The following is a 6912-nucleotide window of genomic DNA, read 5'->3' as shown; positions in this document are numbered from 1 at the left end:
ATTATGAAATTGCTGGGCATTTCTATAAATTTGGGACTACCTTTTTATTCTCCAACACAAGACCATGTAGGTGTCCCTTCAGAGAGTATATTTTTCCAGCTTTGGCTTCTTTCTTTTCTTTCTTTTCTTTCCTTTCTTTTCTTTCTTTTCTTTCTTTTCTTTCTTTCCAGATGGAGTCTTGCTCTTGTTGCCCAGGCTGGAGTGCAATGGCATGATCTCAGCTCACTGCAACCTCCGCCTCCCTGGTTCAAGCAATTCTCCTGCCTCAGTCTCCCAAGTAGCTGGGTTTACAAGTGCTTGCCACCACGCCCAGCTAATTTTTGTGTTTTTAGTAGGGACGTGGTTTCGCCATGTTGGCCAGGCTGGTCTCGAACTCCTGACCTTGTGATCTGCCCACCTTGGTCTCCCAAAGTGCCGGGATTACAGGCATGAGCCACCGTGCCCGGCTGTTTTTTTAAGATAGAAAAATATAATTCACATATAGCCTATTGACAGATAATGACTGATTTTTTTCTTATAGATAACACATAATAAACATTGTGAAGACTAATATGTTAAGTAACTTGCTTATTCTTTTCAGTTCTAAAACCTATAGGAAAGAATCTTTAGAAGCTGTCAGCAAGTTGATAATGTAGCCCAAACTCTACCCATAATAGGTGAGGCTTATGTATTTTATAGTAGGACACTAAATATAGGAACCATGTATTTAAAAACCTTATTTAGTGATTATCTCAGAATGCTAGGTTTCTCTCTGCTGTACATCCCTAAATTTTTTGCATAGGTATTATTAATACATTCATTATTTTTAAAGATGGACTGCATTCTGTAAAAGGTTTTTCCAGTATCTGCAAATCATACAGTTGTTTTAAACTCTATTACTATTATATAAAATGATTTCTTAATATTGAACCAACCTTGTATTCCTAGAATAAACCTCACTTAGCCATGATGTGTTATTTTCTTAATATATTAATGGGTTTACTTGTTTAATATTTTACTTAGTACATTTTCTTCAATATTCATATGAAATTGGTCCATAATTTTTATATTATATTTTTGAGGTTTAGATTTCACTCTTTTACTTGCATCATAAAAATAACTTAAGTCTGTGTTCATTTTTAATGCTCTAGAACAATTTACGAAGCATTGGAACTAGCTAGTCTTTGAAGGATAGATTCTGATGTGAAACTCTGGGTCATATGCTTTTTTTGGGGGATAATTTCGTGGTAACTTCCTCTATTCTATGAAAATTATCCATTCAGGCTTTCTATTTATAATGGGTTCCATTTTGGTAATCTTTATTTGCCTTGGAAATTATCCATTTCATCAAGACTTTCAAATTTATTTGCCTAGAGTATGCAATGTAAGCTAATGACTTTTAAAACAAATTGTGTTTATTTTATTTTTTTAGAGACAGGGTCTTGCTCTTTTACCCAGGCTGGAGTGCAATGGTGCAATCATAGCACACTGCAGCCTTGAACTCCTGGGCTCAAGGAATCCTTCACCTCAGTCTCCCAAGTAGCTGGGACTACAGGCACACACCACCACACCCAGCTAATTTTTTTGTTTGTTTTTGTAGAAATAGGGTCTCTGTTGTTCACGCTGGTCCTAAACTCCTGGCCTCAAGCGATTCTCCTGCCTTAGACTTCCAAAGTACTGTGATTACAGGCATGAGCTACCATATCTGGCTTCCTTATGACTTTTTAAACAGCTTTATGGAAGGAAATTGATATGTAGTGAACTGCATAAGTGTGCAGCTTGATAAGCTCTAACATGTTTACACCTATGAAACAGTCACCACCATCAATATGTCAACCAAAAAAGCTTCCTCATATCTCATGATAATTCCTCCCACCTTTACCTGCACTCTTCCCCCCACCCCTCCACGGGCAACCTCTGTTTTGCCTTCTATTGCTAAGTTAGTTTCCATTTTCTGGAATTTTATATAAATGGACTCATACAGAATATTCTGTTTCAGGGGGATCTTGCTTCTTTTATTCAGCATAATGATTTCAACATTCATCCATGTTTTTGGATGTATAAATAATTCTTTTTCTTGGGAGGGGGTCTTGCTTCTTTTATTCAGCATAATGATTTCAACATTCATCCATGTTGTTGGATGTATAAATAATTCTTGTTTTTTTTTTTTTTGAGGCGGAGTCTCGTTCTGTTGCCAGGCTGGAGTGCAGTGGCATAACCTTGGCTCATTGCAGCCTCTGCCTCCCAGGTTCGAGTGATTCTCCTGCCTCAGCCTCCCAAGTAGCTGGGATTACAGGTGCGCACCACCACATCCAGTTAATTTTTGTATTTGTAGTAGAGACGGGGTTTCACTATGTTGGCCAGGATGGTCTCTTTCTCTTGACCTCATGATCTGCCCACCTCTGCCTCCCAAAGTGCTGGGATTACAGGCGTGAGCCACCACACCCAGCTTGCTTTTGCAATAATTTTATCAGCTAAGTACCAGGTCTCTTGCCAGGTATTTGCACTACAGGAGTGTGAAATATTTACAGTTTATTGCCTTGTATTTCCTACATTGATCCTTTCATTTTCTTTTATCATGGGCTCCGAATTTATCTATTCTTAGAAGCTTTTGCATTCACCCTTAATCTAATGTATATATCTTATTCAATTGAGTTATTTGGTCAACTTATTTTGTAATTGGAATCGTTATTGAACTCCTACTTTAATGAAGGTAACACTGAAGATTCATAATAGCTACTTAGTCTAATTTTATTTAGATATTCTAATCTGTTTTTGTTTCCAGTTCAATATTATACTAGTAAAATAATCTACATAATATCTCCATGTCCTCAAATATACTGATTATAATTTTTTCTCATGAGAATTCTGTACAAGTTAGTCACTTAAGATATAAACAGTCTTCAGAAATGGTAGAAGAGTTCCCAACCATTTTACTACAGGACTGAGGTTCTCTTCCTCCACCCTATTTTTGAAATATTGTGCCTGTTAAAATATAATTATTTAAGGCTGGGCACAGTGGCTCATGCCTGTAATCCTAGCACTTTGGGAGGCCAAGGCAGGCGGATCACCTGAGGTCAGGAGTTCAAGACCAGCCTGGCCAACATGGTGAAACCCCATCTCTACTAAAAATACAAAAATTAGTCAGCTGTGGTGGTGGGTGCCTGTAATCCTAGCTACTTTGGAGGCTGAGGCAGGAGAATCACTTGAACCCAGGAGGTGGAGGTTGCAGTGAGCCAAGATCAAGCCCCTGCACTCCAACCTGGGTGACAAGAGTGAGACTCTGTCTCAAAAAAATAATAATAAAATAAAAAATATATATATAATTATTTAATATCTTTAACTTACTTTCCTGTTTCTTATTAACTCTAGAAAAGCATAAATGGCCAAGTTCAGTCACTCTCATTATCTGATGTATGTCTATAATAACAATTTATCGGCCACATAACAAAAATTCCTATCATTTCAGCAGCTACCCAATCTGAATTACCTGATTTACTCATTCAACAAATACTTACATGCCAGGAAATGTAAGTATTGTTATTAAAGTGGTAAACAAAACATGCAAAATTTCTAGTTTTCACAAGGAATCTACATTGTAAGAGATGTAGGCCAGTTGACCAATGAACAAATGAAAAATAATGTATGGGCATCCAGTTCCTGACAAGATGGAGCAGATATTCTTCTCCTTATTTCTCCCACTAAGTACAGCTAAAACCCCTAGGCATTAAATATAAAACAAACAAGAAGACACTGCAAGTTGGAGGGAAAAAGGCATTTAGGACCCTCAGGATGCAGAGAAAGACCCAGAGGTGAATACCCTTGGTATTTTTATTTTTATATTTTTGTTTCTGCCTCATATATCTTGTAGTGACAGTGGAGACTGCATGATCTGAGTGCTAGAGAAGCCTGCAACTCAAAAGTGCTGCAGTTGATTCTACCCAGGGAGTTATTTCAGTAATTTGATTTTTCAGTTATAAAATTTCTATTTGCTCTTCTTTGAAAATATCTTCTAGTTTTTGCTGAGACTATTTCTTTGCTGAGACTTTTTTATTCAAACATTTAACTAAATGCTTCCTGAAGAATTTTTATGGTGACTGCTTTAAAATCCTTGTCAAATAATTCCATCCACCAATAGCAGAATACATTTTTTTCTTTAAATATCCACAGAACATTCACAAATAATGACTACATACTAGGCCATAAACCAAATTTTCAAGACTGAATTCGTATAGAGTATATTCTCTGTCCACAATGGAACCAAACTAAAAATAACAGACAACAGGAGAATCTTTAAACATTTGGGACTAAACGAGACAGTTCTAAATAATGCCTAAGTCAAGGAATAAGTCTCAAAGGGGAAAAAAATTAAACATAGGCCTGAATAAATAATACAACTTATCATAATATGTAAGACATAGCTAAAGAATGCTGAGAGGGAAAGTTAGAGCTCTGACTGCTTATATTAGAGAAGAGGAATAGTCTCAAATCAATAATTAAGTTCCTACCTCAAGAAACTGAAAGATCAAGAGCAAAGCAAACCTAAGGCAGCAGAAAGAAGGAAATAACAAAGATAACAAATCAATTAAATTAACAGGATAACAACAGAGAAAATAGTTGAAACAAGAAAAGCTGATAAAGTTGATATGGTAGAACCAGAGAGCAGAACAGCAGGTTGCCAGAAACTGGAGATGGTCAACAGGCACGAAGTTACAATTAGATAGGAAGAATAAACTCTGGGGTTCTATTGCACAGTTGGGTGATTGTGGTTAATGGTAAAACACCGTATATTACAAAATAGCAAGAAGAGAGGCTTTTGAATATTCTTACCACAGAGAAGTGATAAATGCACGGAATGATGGATACACTACACTGATTGGATCATAATACAACATATTTATCAAAGTGTCAAGTTGTACTCCATAAATACGTAAAATTACATTGTGTCAAAATAAATAAAAAATATTTTAATCGATAAAACAGGTAAGCCTCTAGCAAGACTGGCAAAGATAGAAAGACCAAATCCCCAATAACAGGAATGAGACAAGGGATGCTGCATCCATTTGAAGGATCATAAAGGTAGATTCGAAAATTTGCACTAATAACTTTGACAACTTAGAAGAAAGAAACCGCTTCTTCAAAAAGTCCAAGTGGCCGAGATGAAACAGATAGTTTGAGTAGACTTATAATCATTAAAGAAATTGAATTCATAATCTAAAAGTTTCCAAATGTTCAGGCCCAGATGCCTTCATTGGAGAATTCTACCAAACATGTGAAGAAGAATTAGCACCAATTTTACAAAATCTGTTCCAGAAAATAGAAGAGGAAAGTGTAAGTTCCAACTCTTTTTATAAGGTTAGAATTACTGTGATACCATAAGGGGACAAAGGCAGCACGAAAAAAGAAAACTACAATGTAGTATCCTTCATGAACTTAGATGCAAAAGTTCTCAACAAAATATTAGCAAATTGACTCTAGGTATTTATAAAAAGAAGTATACACCATGACTAAGGGGGATTTTTTTCCAGTACAAAAGGTTGTTTCAATATTTAAAAATTAAACTGTATTTCATCACATCAACATATATATATATAGATATACAGAAATACTGTATAACCATACAATTGGCACAGAAAAAGCATTTGACAAATCCAACACCTATTCATGACAGAAACTTACAGCCCACTAGAAATAGAAACTTCCCACTTCATAAAGAACGTCTACAAAACATTCACAGGTAACTTCATACTTAACAGTAAAAGACTATGCTTTAACCATAACATTGGGATCAAGGCAAGAATGTCCATTCTCATCACTTTTATTCAACATAATATTGAAAATACAAGCCAATGCAATAGGCAAAAAATGATTAAAAGCATACAGATTGTTTGTAGATTTTGTGTACACACACAAAAGAAACCAAAATACAAATTGGAGACAAACCTGCTCCTATTTGCAGATTAAATAATTGTGTGCATAGAATATTCCAAATAATCTATTACAATTTTTGAATCTAGTACAAAATATAGCTAGAACTAGTAAATGAATTCAGCAAGGTTGCAAGATACAAAATCAACATGCAAATAACAATCCTATTTTTATGTACTAATAATGAACATTTGGACATTGACATTTAAAATGCAAAGCCATTTGTAATCACTCCAAAGATAATGAAATACGTAGAAGTCTGACATTTACAGGATCTGTATGCTGATAAAATGCTGAAGAAAGAAATCTGAATAAATGGAGAGATATGTTTGTGGATTAGAAGACACAACATGGTAAAGATATCGATTCTCCCTATGTTTATAGGTTTGACACAAATCCTATCAAAATCTCAGCAAAAATTTTTGTACATATAAATTTATCCTAAAATTTGCATGGAAAAGCAAAGGACTAATAACTAAATTTTGAAAAAGAATAAAGTGAGAGGAATCACTATACCTGATGTCAAGGCATACTATAAACCTACAGTGATCAAAACAGTTGGATATTATAGAGGGAAAGACATATAGTTTAACGGAGGACCTAGAAATAGATCCAAACAGAAACGCCTAATTCTTGACAAAGGTGCAGAAGTCATTGGGTGGAGGAAGGATAGCTTTTTCAGACAATGGTGATAGAGCACTGAACATCTGTAAACCAAACAACAACAACAACAACAAACTCAAAATGGGTCATGGGCTAAAATAATACCTAAAACTTTAGACCTCTTAGAAGCATCAGAGCCTAGGGCTAGGCAAAGATTCTTAAAATTGACATCAAAAGCATAATTCATTAAAGGAAATGTTTATGATTTAGTATTTATCAAAATGTAAAATTTATGCTCTGAAAGACCCTGTTAAAAAGATGAAAAGATGGCCGGGGACAGTGGCTCACACCTGTAATCCCAACACTTTGGGAGGCTGAGGCTGGTGGATGACGAGGTCAGGA

The sequence above is a fragment of the Trachypithecus francoisi genome, unplaced genomic scaffold (assembly GCF_009764315.1).
Source record: "Trachypithecus francoisi isolate TF-2019V2 unplaced genomic scaffold, Tfra_2.0 Lachesis_group10, whole genome shotgun sequence".
NCBI classification, from domain to species: domain Eukaryota; kingdom Metazoa; phylum Chordata; class Mammalia; order Primates; family Cercopithecidae; genus Trachypithecus; species Trachypithecus francoisi.
Note: the sequence above shows the minus strand (reverse complement) of the source record.